This window comes from Prionailurus viverrinus, chromosome A2 (genome assembly GCF_022837055.1).
Source record: "Prionailurus viverrinus isolate Anna chromosome A2, UM_Priviv_1.0, whole genome shotgun sequence".
NCBI classification, from domain to species: Eukaryota; Metazoa; Chordata; class Mammalia; order Carnivora; family Felidae; genus Prionailurus; species Prionailurus viverrinus.
Genome location: NC_062562.1, coordinates 117,079,360 through 117,096,156, shown reverse-complemented (window position 1 = coordinate 117,096,156; position 16,797 = coordinate 117,079,360). Strand labels below are relative to the sequence as shown.

General features: G+C 38.1%; 1 protein-coding gene across 3 annotated transcripts in view; it reads right to left on the bottom strand.

The window, feature by feature from the left end:
- PALS2 (protein associated with LIN7 2, MAGUK p55 family member) overlaps positions 1 to 16,562 on the bottom strand; it is a 111,411-nt gene extending 94,849 nt beyond the window's left edge. The window contains exon 1 of one of the 3 annotated variants that reach the window (XM_047849707.1): positions 16,409 to 16,562. The gene's annotated coding sequence lies outside the window, so the exon portion shown is untranslated. Of the gene's footprint in view, positions 1 to 15,216; positions 15,348 to 15,709; positions 15,833 to 16,408 lie in introns of those variants that run through there. The other 2 variants (XM_047849706.1, XM_047849708.1) reach the window with 2 other exon arrangements.
- Positions 16,563 to 16,797: the final 235 nt, after the last annotated feature.

Below are 16,797 nucleotides of genomic sequence, written 5' to 3'. Positions count from 1 at the left end.
CTCTTTAATCAGGCTGTACAGAAACCTTTCAATAAAACCCAGCCAAGCATGAGCTCACAACTCAAAAACCACAGAACACTCAAGTAAAAAAAAAAAAAAAAAAAAGGTAATTGAAAACACAAGACAGTAACACTGTCATAAAGGAAAGCAGATAAGATTGAATAAACATTGTAATCTAAGACATTCAGTTCTTCCCAAGAAAAAGCCTCCCTTGAGAAGTACATGTGTGCTCAAATATTCTTCTTTTATACTGGAGTCAATTACTGTGTAAAATGGAAAAAAAGACATGTTTTCTAAGACACGTGGAATAATTTTAATAATGACAATACTCTCATCCAGGGTAAGTTCCACCCCCTTTCCAAGGAGCATTTGGAAATACGTGAGGGCATTTTTGATGCACCAATGGCTGTGGCAGAGAAACAGGGGCACTAAGCATTAAGATGTGTTCAGGACAACACCATACAAAACAGTACTGCCAAAATGCCAATTATGAATTGTTGAGAAACACTTTACTAACTAAATCTAAAACTGTTATCAATGATTAACTCTATGAAGTAAGACCGGGAACAGAAATTTTTAGCTTTCACTACACATTCATTTTTCTGTATTATTTTAACTCTTTACCATGTAACAGTATTTTTCAAAAGTTAATTAAAACAAGTTTATCATAAATTACTAGGAAGGAAAAGCTGTCCTGTTCATTGGCCAACATAAAATCCCTCCCTCCATATAAACTGGATTGATCAGAACATGAACACTGTGTACTCGACTACCCTAGAATTCCTAGACTCAGAAGGGAAATCTCTTTAAATACTTAAATGTTTCTTAGCTAACACATCTCCACAATTAAAATAAGCTTACTGATGAGGGTTGTGTGCTCATGCAGTGAGGACATGATGCCTGTTCTGTGAGACAGCAGCTCCAACAGTTGACAAGAAGCCCAAGGAAGGAGTCAAGACTAAGACACATAACCGTATATATTTGAAGTGGTAAGGCAGGACGGTTCTGTGGTGCAGTTCATGAATGGATCAGTTAGTAAACTAATGAAAGCCGATTATTAATAACTGATCTATGAACAGGAAGATCAGTTTTAGATGTTATAAAGGCCAATTAAGGAAACACTCGCACAGATGAAAATGGAAGATGAAAATATAATTTATATGTACTAGAAGCAGACAAAAAGTTGTCTACTAAAAAGAAAACCTGCACGTACTCCACAACTTTGAGAATTTGTCATCTTTGAGGGGCAATGTTCTCTCGCTCACTCTTCTCTCTTTCTCCCTTTTTATCACCACACCCTGACCACTACAGAATAGTTTTCTTTATACTTTTGCTTTTCCTCTCAATTTCTTTATTTTACATAGAGTAGCTTGTATACAAAGTATACTTCACTTATATTTTACTAAAAGACCAATATGTTTAGATCAACACCAAACTAAGATGGGTTAAGGTTCTTTCAAAGTATCTTTCTCCATCAGTGATATGTTCATTCAACTTTTATCTTTATATTCCAATGAATTATTTTGCACTGTTTAACAATAATACCAAATAAAAAACTTTGCATACCTTCACTCTAGAATTTCAATGTCTTCCACTTATCATTATAAAACTATTCTAAAACCTTTTCATATATAGCTGTTTGTATGTAGGGCAATCTTTACCTCTAAGCAAGGATAAAATTATTCTAAAAGAAATAACTCCTAAGTGATTTTTTCTTTGCAGCTAAGAATTTTATTTAAACAAACTTCTTGTATATAGAAAAATTAGAAAAGGCTCAAATGCTGCCAGAAAAAAAAAAATCCTGCATAAAAAAGTTAGAACAGATGCAAACACTATCAGAAAAAACCTAGACTCAAGAACTAGCTCAAATTCTTGTCCTAGGTTATGCCCAAACCTAGGACATAAAGCACCTTAAAGCACATAAAAATCCCTGTTAAAAGAAAGTACTTAGGAAATCACATCAAGAGGCTCTCACAATTTGGGAACAGTGATCCCTCAAGAATTAAATTAATGAGAGGAAACAAAAGATACACAAGGTTAGTAGAAAAAAACTACCCTAAGAGGGGTAGAACTACTGGAAATATTTGTCTAATTAAAGTGCTTAAGATATACCCTTAGGATAAGAACATAATAAGGAAAATAGTGACAACTGTACTATAAGCAGTTGAAAAAAAGTTTGTTAACAGCAAGACAGTATCTGGTCAATCCTAGAAAAAAAAAAAGAAATTGATAGGTTTCTAAAATTGCCCACAGGAGAATTTGCCTACTCTGTATTCCAGGATTTCTCAATCTTGTCACTACTGACATTTTGCAGTCAAATGCTCTACCACTGAGCTATACCCGACACTACTGACATTCTGATATTTCCTTGTTATGTGGGGTTGTCCTATAAATTATTTAGCAGCATCCCTGGCCTCTACCCACTAGACACTAACAAGCATCCCCACTCCCACCTCCACCCCAAATGTGACAATTAAAACTGTTTTCAGATATTACCAAATGTCCTGTGGGAGGCAAAATTGCCCCAGAATCAGTTATATATTTTAAATAATGCAAATAGATGCACAAAGCTAATACAGTTTGATATTTCTAACATCAAAATCATCCAATTTTCTTGCTCACCTAGTAAATGTCTCATAATAATTTAGCTCTATACAGAAAATAAGTACTTGGTATACAGTGTTTAGTGAAATAAAAAAAAAAATGTCAGAGAGGAAAGCCCGTGACCATACTCTACATGTGTTATCTAATAGTAAATATCAAGTCACATACTTCTCTCATTTGCCCACAACTTCTAACATTGTTTTAATGTTAACATTGTTAAATGCATCTTTCAAGCATTTGAATACTTTTAAAATGTTTTAAAATTCTTTAATATTCTTATAATTTTCCTATCAGTATCTTGATTTCCTTTTTAACTTTTAAAGCCTATTTATTATTGAGAGACAGAGACAGAAATGTGAGCAAGGGAAGAGCAGAGAGAGAGGCAGACACAGAATCTGAAGCAGGCTCCAGGCTTTGAGCTGTCAGCACTGAGCCTGACACAGGACTCGAACCCATGAACCGCGAGATCATGACCTGAGCTGAAATCACGAGTCGGCCGCTTAACCAACTTAGCCACCCAGGCACCCCTAAGCATCTTGATTTTCTAAGTTTCCCTTTTCCCTAATATTTACAGTTCCTTTGCCCCTCCCTTCCATGACAACCACATAGCTCACCCATCATCCTTACTGTAAATATCTTTCCTTTGAACTTAACAGTATTTTATGCAGGGATAAATGAAATGTGACTAATACCCAGGTAAGTGATTGCAAAAGACATCTCCATCCATCCTTTAATAATAATAAAGCGGTCAAATATAGTTAAGAATAAATTGCTTAAATCTAAGGAGTACAAAAAGTTATTTAAAAAATAAGAACCTAAATGAACCTTTAAACAAGATCAGGGCTTACCTTGGGAAAAGATCCCCAAACCCTGAAGATCCAGGGACTGTCCTTTGCCTAGGAATTCCTTGCAAACTTCAAGACACCCCTTTATGTCATTTGGACACAGGGAACTCATAATTTCCCTGTATCCAACTCTCATTCCTCATTCCTTCTGCCACCACTTTCAAGCTCTTATTTCCTTTAAATTATCAGTCCAAGAGGGGTGCCTCAGTGGCTCAGTCGGTTAAGTGTCCGACCTCCACTCAGGTCATGATCTCACGGTTCGGTTCGTGGGTTTGAGCTCCTGGTCAGGCTCTGTGCTGACAGCTCAGAGCCTGGAGTCTGCTTCAGATTCTGTGTTTCCCTCTCTCTCTGCTCCTTCCCCACTTGCTCGCTCTCTCTCTCAAAAATGAATAAACATTAAAAAAAAAGTTTTTTTTTTTAATTATAACTGCAAGTCTCTTTCCACTATTCTCTTCTTCACTGTAACTCACCCAGCACAAAACTATCACACAGATCATGTAAAAATGTCATTTTAACAATACTAGATTAGAAAATTTTTTTATTATCTGGGAATGTTTAAATTTTTCTTTTAAAAATCTAGCTTTTTATCTATTCAGCCTAATTCCTCTATTCTCTAATATAAACTATTCTAACCATTGTTCTTTTTTACTTTGTATATGCACAAACACATCTCTTCCTACTTAAATGCCTTCACTGATGTTACCCCACCCAACAGTGTTCTTTTTTTCTTAGCTATTCAATAGCTAATCAATTTATAACACACTTCTTGCTCTTTTAGAATCAAAGGTTTAGAGCTGAAAGGACTCATCTCAAAATTAATTCAATCAAGTGAGTAGCAAAGTCCCTCCCTACAGATGAGAATTTCTTTTCCTAAGCTTCAAACTCTTTCAGAACTTAGCTGCACATGATAAAATGCTATTTATATGGTAATTTGTGCTTCCTAATTTCAGTAATAAATATTAAACACAGCCTATGAGCATGGGACAATGTTTGGCTGAGCGGATGCAAAGACAGTTTCTTTCTTCACATAAACCACATACAGTAACCTTTTTATTGTGTAAAATTCCAGTATATACATATATACACACATTTACTTTCAGTGAAAATTTCTACTTGACTGTAATGAGTTCTAAGGTGCTCTTTTTGGAGGTATTTTGGGAAAAGGGGGAACTGCAGGTATGGAAGATAAAAGAGAAGGGAAATAAAGAGACGACAGAGTAAGAGAAGGTATTTTCAGTGTGCTCTTAGAAGAGACAGAAGAAGGAGCAAAACAAATTTCCAGCCTTCAATCTGAAAAGTCTTTGGGGAAGGAGAGAAAGGATATGAGAATGAGAAGGACAAGCCAAGTCAGTGTTACATTATGTTATGTTCTGATGAGTGCTAGCATGAAATTATCATGGGTAGAACTATAAATACCCACTCAGCTCTAGCAAGCTGAGTTAAATAAAGGTTACTAAAAGCTTATTTTTTTAATTTAAATATCCAAGTTACGCTATCTCTAGAGCAAACAGTTGGAACTACAAGTTGGAGTAACTTTTAAGTGAAAATAAGAAAGACACTTTTTTATAAGACACCCTAAAAAATGCTTAAAAATTTTAAGAACTGCCCAGCCCATTCCCCCTAGATTGGAAATCTGAAAAGTTTCTTTCAAGAAAGTAGGAGTAAATGGAAAATAACTATATAGTACGTGGTATTTCCAAATTTAATTGCATAAAATGTTGATAATCTGTTTGATATATTTTATTTAAGGTTTTAATTGGATGAACATTAGAAGTCTATAAAGATTTTTAAAGGGTTCGTTCACAATCACAAACTCCTTAACCTTATTTCCCCCATAACATCTTAAATTCCTTCAGGGAGTATCTGTCTACCTTTGGATTTTCAAGAACCTAATGCTAAGAATGATGAGGGCATCCAGGGATGACTTTGCCTACTTTTGCCTTAATAGGTGTTCCAAACTTAACACATTGTTTAAAGTTTTTTTCACTTATCCCCCATTCCAAAAGATTACCCGTTTGAGAAAGAAAATGAAAAACCTCTGAATCAAGTTACATACAAATATGCATGACCATTGTTTAATTTCTGAAATAAGGAACTTGAATGAATTAAATTTCTTTAACTCAGTTACCTACATTTCTTACATCAAAGTCCCAAATAGAAGGGCATTTACCAGATGAATAAAAAGGTGTATAATTTTATGTAAAGCTAAATTTGCCATAAAACATTTTATATGTACATGTACATATATATTCTAGGTAATACAAAAAGACAAATCCACCTGAAGACAGCCACATTCACACAAGATACTAAAAAATTCCTATTATGTGATAATGAACAATTAGGAACATATTACAAGCACGGTCATTCTCTTCATTCAAAAAAAAAAAAGGCTACATTACCAAACACTATTTACTTCTGTAGACTTTTAGAGGGAAAGCAGGAGGAAAAAATAAGGGCTATGTGAGTTTTATAAACTCTTCAGATTATGTTGGAAGGATCTTTGAGTTCATATCTTCATCTTGTAAACACACTTAAATGTCATGTAAAAATAAGACTTATTAACTTTAGTTAACAGCACATAATTCATTGGACTACTTTAAAAGCAAAGCTCTTTTAAAAAAATATTTACTGAATGAGACATAGCTCATAGCAGAGTGAAAAAAAAAAACAAAGTTATGAATCAGGCAAAGGCAACTGAAAACATTATTCAACAAATATTTTTCAGTGTACATATAACACTGAAACTAATGGTAGGTGATGGAAAGGATACTGACATTTACTGAACACTTAAAATGTACCAGGCTCTGTGCTGGACACTTATATTATGTAATTAAAATCTTATAGTAACACTATAGATATTCTAACCCCTGTTTTAGAGACGAGGTATACTGAGTTCAGTGGTAACACGAGACATGTCTGCCAGCAAGCTTACTGTTTGGTACCAGGTAAAGCTCTGTGTCCTGAACAAAGTAAAAGAGCTGGAAGTTAGAAAAACTGGGATTACAACCCATGTCTCAAGCTCTTTTGCCACGCTAATAATAAACTATATAAGCAGTGAAAATATTTCGCTAATAAGCAAAACTCCAAATAATAATGAAAAGCCAAAGTTTCCTTTAGTAAAAAAGTAACCCAAGCATTAGGTTGGTAATAACAATAAAGTATTTATAGTAACATCCTATAATTTATAAACTGTAATTACAGTATTAAAACAGAATTTTCTACAACTTCCAAAAATTTGGAAGCAACTAGGATATGAGTTCTCATCATACTGCCAGATTAGAAGCTATGCAAATTAGCTGCAATGGAGACTAGTATTCCCAGTATCTTGGGGAGCTGTTACTTAGACCAAACAGAATTTCTTTATATATAACATATTACACATACGTATTACTTCTTTTACATATATATATGTGTGTGTGTGTGTGTAAAATACATGCACACACACAACTGTATTTAATACAAGACTATGGAGTTATATTGTTCTTCATATGAAAATCAAGTTGAATGCTTTGGAGAGACCCGAAGAAAGCAAATGACCAAACAACAACAAGAAAACCAAGAGTGATCTGTATAATTAAACATAAAACAACTATCAACAACTGAGGAGTAATAAAACATACAAGGATCCTACACTCAGATTCTTTCATAAACTTTTAAGTTCTTGTTCCAAAGCTAGGAATTGGTGATAATGCACTAATCTAGAGAAGAATGATGACCCAGGGCTCCAGGCAAAAGATACATACTCAAAGAAGATTGGCACATGAATGTATATTTATATTTTTAAGTAAAAATACATTAAACTACATGTGAATCATTTTTTAATGACCCCTCACTTAAGTCAACTTTCAATCAACCACAACCACCACTAGTCATAATCAACTCAGATTAGGGGGTTTTACTCATAACATGTGCTGATACAAGTATACAGCTTTTTTCAAGAATGATAGATACACAAGAAAATCCTGGCAATAGTTAACTTTAAAATAGTGTTTCTCAATCTCAGCACTATGACATGTAGGGTTGGATAATTCTTTGCCATGGCAGTCTGTCCCATACACTGATGGGCCAGGCCCATCCCTGGCGTCTGATAAGCGGCCTCCCAGTTATAACAGCCAAACGTCCCTGGGGGAGTGAGAAGGCAGCAAAATCTATCCCTAAGAAATAGGGATGACTTATAAAGAGAGGGATGGAATGGGGCATAAAGACTTTTACTTACTACTTTTCTGGACTACTTAAATTATTACTATAGCAGGCTGAATAATGGTCCCCCAAAGATACTCAGGTCTTGGTCCCTGGAACCTGTGAAACGTTACCGTATTTGGAGAGTCTGCATATGTGATTGGAAATCCTGTGACATGGAGATTATTAAGGATCATTATGTGGGCCCTAAATGCCATTATATGGGTCTTTATGAAAGAAAGGCAAAGGGAGAGGTTTCCTTCTCTCATGCACACAGAAGGTGGTAAGAACAGAGATAAGAGACTTGAAATACTGCCCTTGAAGACTAGAACAATGCAACCACAAGCTAAGGAATGCTGGTAGCCATCAGAAACATGACAGAGGCAAAGGACAGATTCTCCTCCTGAGCCTCTGAGGGAGCACAACCCTGCTGACACACTGATTTTGGCCCAAGGATACTGATTTCAGACCTCTGGCCTCCAGAAGTGTGAGAGAATACATTTCTTTTGTTTTAAACTTATTAAGTTTATGGCAATTTCTTATAGCAGACACAGAAAACTGACACAATCATATATAAGAGTTTTATTTTGGTTTTAAAAATCTGTTTCTGATGAGCAGATGAAATGTGTGGACAGCATTTAGCATAGTCTTAAAATATAATAAGCATTCAATAAGATTGTTCATGCCACTGACACTATGACTAAGCTCCAAGCTCTTGGTACTAAGAAGAAAAATTAAGGATGTTCAAACAGTAAAACTGGGCATACATATGCACAAGGCTCATGTGAGCGAAAGCACATAAATCAGCCACTCATATGATGTGTTCTTGACAGTTATGTAAGTGTTGTGCTACAATCTGTCCTGTACTGTAAAGATAAGTTGTGCATGAGGACAGCCAATGATAGCTTCTTGGGAGAGGCAAGCTTGAACATTTATTAGTAAAGAACAAACAAGGTTACAAAGGGAAGAGTATGAAAGTGAGCAAAGCAATGGAAATCAATTTGATGCTTGTAGAGTTATCAATCTGACTAAAGTAGACATCACGGTAAGAGACCAAATTCTAGGGTTAGCGTTATGTAAATGGTATAGGACCCTAAAAGCTATGCTGATTTGGTTATTAAAGAGAATATTTTACAGAATGTATTATTTTACAAATATTGGCTTTCAGTGACTTTAAAAATATAAACATAATCTGGCCCTACACCAGACCTACTAAATTAGAATCCTTTGGTGTAGAATAACTCTAAACGATTTGACGCTTGCTAAGGTGGAGAACCTCTGTACCAAAGTCAAATCATGATAAATGACCTACAGAATAAAAATATTATAAAGTATATATCATATCCTTGAAGTATGTACTCAGCTAAACTAGCTTAGCATTTTCCTAGGTGAAAATTCTTCCTAAGATGTAGCCCCTCTGGGTTCTACCACATACTTTCTCTAAACTAATCCCTCAACACTTTTCCTTTCCTAAGCATATGCCCTTGATCTGCTCAGTCATTTCCCTATTTTCTCACAAATTTTTCTAGAAAAATTCCATGCATCTTAAGCTGCCCTACCCACTTTTAATATCTAATCCAACTAAGATCTGACAATATTTTATAGAACAAAAGAACCATGTAAAAGTAAAGTTCCACTAATGTATTAGAAACAATTTATGAAACTGTCCTATTGACCATTTATTATAATAAAACCTTAAGTACATTTATCAAGTGAAATTCTAAATCACTTTTTACAAAAGATTTCCAAAAGCATAAAATTATGAAGGGAGTCTATGAAGAGCCACAGTTCACTTGAATCTACTTAAGTGTTTACTAAGTAGTTAACAAAGTGCTAGGCTCCGAAAGATACAAAGTATATGAAAATCTCAGTGATTTGGAAACAAACTTGAGCACTAGAGTAAAAGATAGGGGTGATCTGGGAATAGAAACTGAATATGATCCTAAAAGGAATCTCCTTTGTTGGTGGCGGGGAGAAGGGTAGTGGTCTTGTTGGCTTTACCCTAGCCTGGGCTTGTTTCATGACTAAAGCTAAATATAAAACAATACAAGTTAGAGTGCAGATAATTAAGTTGTGCATTCTTTCCTCTCCCATAAATACCTACATTAATTCATGCATATTTCCAGGTATTTCTATTTACCTCAGTACTCTTCAGAAAGTTCAATCACATCAAATTCTATTCATTTATATTTCCACCAGCAACAAAAGAGAGCACCTTTTAGTGTCTATCCTCCTCAAAAGTATTATCAAATTCTTTTGGTCTAATTTCTGAAAATTGTATCTCATAGTTTTAATTTAATTTATATTATGTATGAGTTTGAATATACAGTAAAACCTTGGTTTGTGAGCATAATTCGTTCTGGAAACATGCTTGTAATCCAAAGCACTTGTATATCAAAGCAAATTTCCCCATAAGAAATAATGGAAACTCACATAATTTGTTCCACAACCCAAAAATATTCATATAAAAACGATTACAATACTATAATACAAAATAATAAAGAAAATACAAAATATAAAGAAAAATAAAATGCACTTCACTTACCTTTGACAACCTTTGTGGCTAGTGTGAGGGAGTCATGCAGGATGACTTTCATTATTACGTATGGAATCACTGATATCTATTAGCTCAATGGAATCTTTTTCTTTTCATGCAGCTTTAACAAGGAACCTATCCCATGACACTTGCTTTTTGTCTCCTTTTGAAGATTTCGCAGAAACGAGACATTGTGTCGTCGTTAAACAGATTCATCCCTTGTGCTGCTACAGCCTTATTCGAGTGATGCTTTTCTACAAAATTTTGCACTGTTTCCCACATTTTACACATCTCCCTAACCTCATTTGAAGTGAGGGATTCCACCACCTTCTTTTCCTCTACAGATGAGATGCAGACATAGAAAATCTTCTTATAAAATCTTACAACTTCAGCCACTTGCATACCTCGTGCGTACTTCTTGATGATTTCCGTCTTAACTTCCATCGTAGTCATCTGCTTCTTCTCACCGGTAGCCTTTCTTATCAACCTTTTTCTGCATGGGGGCCATTTTATAGACTTGCACGGATGTTGACTACAGTAAAGTACTAATAAACTCTTGTCATTTACTCTATTTAATGAAACTGGCAATAAGGTAGCAAAGGGTCTATACCTGCAGGCAGCCTGACCTAGAATGAAGGAAAGCTTCATTCCTAAGCTTACTCTTGTATGGAAAAGCAAATGACTGTCCATAGGTTCTTTGAAGTGACAAAAAATACACTACTGCCAGTTGAGGGCACCTTCCAATGTTCTGAAAAATCAATGATTTCTGCCAAACACCGCAGCCTGAGACCAAGTATCTGAGCATGGGAGACGATCACTCATAATCCCAAAGCGAGCGAGAGAAGAACGATTGGCTCAGTTGTGATCGTGTGACATTCGGTGTCACGTACTACTTGTAATGCAAGACACCACTAGTTTATCAAGTTAAAATTTATTAGAAATGTTTGCTGTCTGTGGGATACTGGCAGAACAAGTTACTTGCAACCCAAGGTTTTACTGTCTGTGCTTAGGAATCATTCAGATTTCCTCTTCTGTGAATTATCTGTCTATAATCTTTGCCTAACTTTATGGTTGTTCTTTTTCTTATCAATTTGCAGATATTCATTATATATTAAGGAAGTTTGCCTTTTGTCTGCAATACAAGTTGCAAATATCTTCCGCAGCTCCTATATTACCATCATGCTGTGTTTGATCACTTCTTTCCTTCACATATATATATTGTCCTCAACCAAACTATAAATTCCTATCATGAAAGAAAGGACATTTCTTTTGAATATCCCCACAACAGTGCTTTTCAGATCTTCTAACTTTATATACCAGCAAAATTTAAAAGAAGGGAAACCAAACTTCTAGGGGTAGTAAAGGGTGAACATTAATTATCCTTGTGGCATCTACTTGGGCTGTCTCTCCAATCCCTTTTCACATGGTTACAGCAAATGCCACCAAGTTCTAATAGTATGACATAAGTCATGGAACTGGGGAGAAATGGGTACTAGATGAATCTCTTTCCTGTCATCCGGGATGGTACTGAGAAAACTCAGGAGATGCTGCCAGCCACGTAGTCCATTAAGAGGATGAAAAAGTGATCCTCCACAGCAAGAGAAGAAATGAAGCAAATGTGCATGAGGAATAAAGAGATGAAGTGTATCATTCTGGCACCAGATGGAGTTCTTTGTCTCAACCTTTGGATTTCATCAGATACTCCCTGCATTTTTATAATAAATCTTACCTCTTGTTTATACCAGTTAGATGAATTTCTATTACTTACAGCCAAAAGTAGCCTACCATCTACTCAAATCATTCCATAAAGGGACATTTTAACACCAAAAGCTGAGTAAGGAGAGAACCTCAGATTCTTAAAGAGGGAATATTTATTTAATAGCAGCTGTGTGCCAGGAACAGGTTTAAGTCCTTGAAATATAGTTAAACAAAAGAGATACAATTACTGTTTCCATGGGGCTTACAGTCTAGTGAGAGTAGACAGATGATATAAAAATACAATGTCAGATAGTGATAAGCAGCTGGCAGGAAAAAAAATTTAAAGGTAATGAGATAGAAAGAAATAAGGATAGTGTTATTCTACGGGGTGGTTAGATAATACTGCTTATCTGAGAAGATAATATTTGAACTGAAACTTGAAATGATGAAAAGGAGCCAGTCATGTAATGTTTTAGGAAGAGAATTCCAGGCTGAGTGCAAAGTCCTAAGTTAGGAACAAACCATTACATTTCTGGGACAAAAAGTAGGGCTATGTAGATAGAATATAGTGAATAAGGAGGATGTTAAAGAAGTGGTAAAGGAGTAATCTAAGAAGAAGAGATATGAGATGGTGAAGTACATAGGGATGAGTTCATGTATAGGAACTAGTAGGCAGGAAAGGATTAGAAAATAACAAGCTTTATGAAAAACACACTGTATTTCTCCTATTGTCTTGAATCATTGATAACTTTAACAAAACAGGCCTTTAGAAACCCCAAGTATCACCATCCCCAAGTACTCGACACAATCTTGAAGTTAGCTAGGAATGAACACTTCCTAAGCAGAAAATATCCTGTTGAACATTTTTTTTTTTAATTTAGGACAAAAGCAAAGCCATTTAAAAAGAAGAATCTAGGATGATAAAATTATAAAGACTACTCCACATTCTATCCTATTTACTATGATCAAGGATGTACAAAGGTCTTAGTTAAGGAAGAACATAAAAATTTAAGTTCTTTCTAAGCTACAATAAACATAACATCCTTCACTATTACTAAATTGGACATTGCCTAGGTTAAATACTATCAGAGGAGAAAAAGTGGACACCAGGCTTCTAAGAACAGCCACAGCATAATTTAACAAAGTCAACAAAGTTGTGAATTTTAATCTTATCTTTACTACTACAAAAAAAGGAAGAACTTCTCCCTTTGTGGTGAAATTGGGTACAAGGGGTACCTTAATATCTCTTCCTCTGAAAGCTTTTTAAAATAGAAGACCAACCTGTTTGAAGAGGTTCAGATATGGATCACCTCACAGAAAAGAGTTTTCTCCAGATCCTTCCAGACAACTTCTGTGTACACTAGGCAAGTAATCAAGCCTACATGGCTACTAAGATTAACGTCAGTTAAGTCAGGCTTTGAAAGCTCTAATGTACTCATGAATCTCATCTTTCATTATGTTAGTTAGCCCACTTAACAACAGACCAAAAAGTAGACTGTTAATAACACAATCTATAAAGAGAGGTACTTTGTGAGTGTGGTGTGAGTTAAGAAAAAAAAAAAAAAAAAAGTCATTAGACACCTTGATCAAGACTTGATTCTAAGCGCATCCTCCTCAACACGTTGCCAGCAGTTTGGCAAAGTGCCGGAGATGATTAGCAGCCAGTGTACGTAAGGGAGTGATATGGTCAACCTAAAGTGTATAGTCTCCCCCCAGTGGTCATAGACAAATAAGAAGAGTGGAGAAATCATTGCAGCTTCTGTGAGAATGACCACAAGATTCACTATGCAGAAACTGGTTGCTACAAAAATGAAAGAAAATCTTTAATTCAAAACTAGCAACCTATCAGTAAAGAGATATTTTATGTTTATATGTTCTTATGATATTCATAAATGTGAAGCCTAGTTTTGGAAGTAAAGAACTGACAGGTAAAATAAAACTAGCATAGTTTTTCTCAGTATAATTTTTTAAGGAATAAACAGAATCTTCAGACAACCCAATATTTGTGTTATTTAAAAACAGGCAGGTGTTCATTCTTCCTGAAATAAACAGCATATCCCTTGTAAGTCAACCACATTTACCCGAAGTAGAGTTCTGATATAATTTAGTCACTTACCAAATAAATTACCTTGGAAAAGAAAATTATCAGTGTTATATACCTAATGTCTACTCTGCAAAACACTCTTTCAAAAACCACTCAGAACTACTATAATTTATATAAAGTGATGTAAAACATACAAATGGGTCCTCTTGTTTCTTTGAATATTTATTTCCTTGGTGTTTTTACAATCAGATAGCCTTTGACTAGCACTTACCCTGTATTATTTGCAACTCTCAGTAATAATTTGCTGTTACTCCCTTTTAACAAAGCTTCAACGTCAAAAATGTCAAAGGTATTTAATTAAAGCATCTGCTGTCTTCTAACCATCAATTATTAAAATGGTAAAATATATCTTAAAAATATAGTAAATACTCAACTTCAATTTAAAAGGAGCCTTTTTAAAAGGTAACACAATTATGGTTGTCTTGGTTATCCCAAGCTAAAAAGAAGGGGAGTGGGGAAGGAGGGAGAGAAGCAGGCGGTGTAGTCTTCTGGAACAATTTCAGCCTGAAATGAGACTCAGGAAAAAAGCAAACTGCTCCCTCAAATGTTTAAGAAAAATATGATTCATTTCTAAAAAATCCAACAGTTGGCTCTGAGAACAAAAAAGGAGTCTGTCTTATATAGTGTTACCAGACTTGCTTAAGCACCTTAATTTTATTTAATCTAGAATGTAAAATAATTCATTAAAAAAAATTCCAGGTGAAAAAGGAATTGAGTAGCATCAATGAGGACACACGGATGGACGGATGGACACACGCACACACCCGTGGTGTTTTTTTCATAAAGATATTTACTGTGTAACCCCAAAGGACAAAATAGAGCAATTAAAAGTGTTACCATTTGAATATTATGTAACCCTAGTCTAAAATAAAAGAAACATGGACCTTAAAAAGTAACATGTAGTGCAAACATATATTTAAACAGGTATTTAAATATATGATAGATTTCCGATACAAATGACCTCAAAATGACACAACCCACAAAAGTTCTTTGTTTACTGTAAAAAGGCCTCAGAAGATATGACTACAATCAGGCCTCATACCTTACCACAACTCCACAGTAGATACCTAAAATAAGCATTTATTACCTGACGTCCGTTGTTATACGTATGTACCGCAACTATCTCTGCATTGATAGTTACCTTGCCTAATATATTCGACATACATAAGTTTCCAAACGACCATTTCAAAGATGCCAAGGATAGAAATGGCTGCTAAACCATACTCCAACTGAAGAGCATTTTTACACACCTCGAATGTTGTGAGCCAGATTACAAGAAGGCTAATTCAGGAAGCATAAAGTAAAATTCCAACAATCCCCCAAGGCGTAGGAAAGAGTAAAACGTGGCTAGCTTCTTGACCTTAACAAGCTGTTTACAAGTAATGCGGAGAATTTTCTGAGCTTCCCCATCAGCCTTCAATTCCCTTCCTCGCCTGCCCCCAGCCCCCTTACAGAAATGCATGCCCCAAGTGATGGCAGTTTAACGGCTATAATCTCCAACTGTAATCTCAGGAGCTGGTGAGATGGAGACTAAACTCCCAATAAAGTGTTAAAAAAGTCCTTCTGGAGGGTGGGGGGGGAGGGAATTCACCAACCAATCCACATCCTGCCATCATACTGGCCTGTTTGAGCCCTCAATCGACTCCCTAGGGGCCCTTCACCCCGCCAAAAAAAAAAAAACAAAAAAACCAAAACCCAAAAAACAAAAGACACCAGCACCTTTCTGGTTCCATATTAACGTACCGAGGATCGAAAAACACTGCCTCAGCAACGAACGCCTCCGGAGCAGCGTGTGCACGGCCCACAACCACTTTGACCAAAGGAGTCTCGTGCCTCGGAAGTAGCAGCAGTAGTTGCAGAAAGCCTCCTCCCGCAAGAACTTGGGGCTCGGGAGCACGCCAGAAGCCGGCGGAATCGCCCCCTCTCGGCACTGACCCCGAAGGTGTCAGTCACAGCAACTACCGCCCCCGGCGCGGCTCTCCATTCATGCCTTAAACGCCACTCCCGCCGCAGAGGGTGTCGGCGCCCGCGCACCGCTTCCAGAGCCCGGAGGGGGCCCTGCGCGCCCCCAGCCCCAGCCTTGCCCCAGCCGGGGCCGCGCGGGGAGCGCGTGGAGAGAGCTGGGCGCCGCGCGCCGGCAGGCAGCATGGGCCAGACACGTTGCCGCGCTCCGGCCCGCCCGCCCGCAGCCCGGGAGCCAGGGGCCCGGCAAATCGCGCCCCTTCTGCGCCGGCCGGGCCGGGCCGGGCGCGCGAGCAGCCCTCCCCGCCCGCGCCGCCTCCGCCGCCCGGGCCCCCGGCGCGCCGAGCCCAGGTGCTGAGGGGGCGGGGCGGGCCAGGGTCCCCGCGTGGCGCACGGCGACGAGCAACAGGGCGCCCCCCGGCCGGCCGCGGCGCGCGGCGAGACCGTTACCCCAGAGGCATGGGGGCCCCGGCAACTCACCGGCTCGCACCTCGGCCGCCTCCGCGACGCCGCCGTTCCCCTGCGCCCGCCGCCGCCGCCGCTGCTCTCCCTCAGCCGCAGGCGCCGCCGAGCAGCCCCATCTACAAACTCGGGGCTCGTAGTTGGGAATTGGAAATGCGGCTCTCACTCCTCTCCGCCTCCCCTCCCTCCGCCCCCTCCCTCGCTCCCCACTCCGCCCCGGCTACGGTCGCCGGCGCCGGCGCCGCCACCGCCACCACCGCGCGCTCGGCCAACCTCCCCTCAGCCGCCCTCCTCCCCCTGCTCCTCGCGCCGCCGTTGCCGCCGCCGCCGCCGCCGCCGCCGCCGCCGGGGCGCGCTCCTCCTCGGCCTCGCGCGTGCGCCGGACGCCGGGGAGCGCGCGCTCGGGC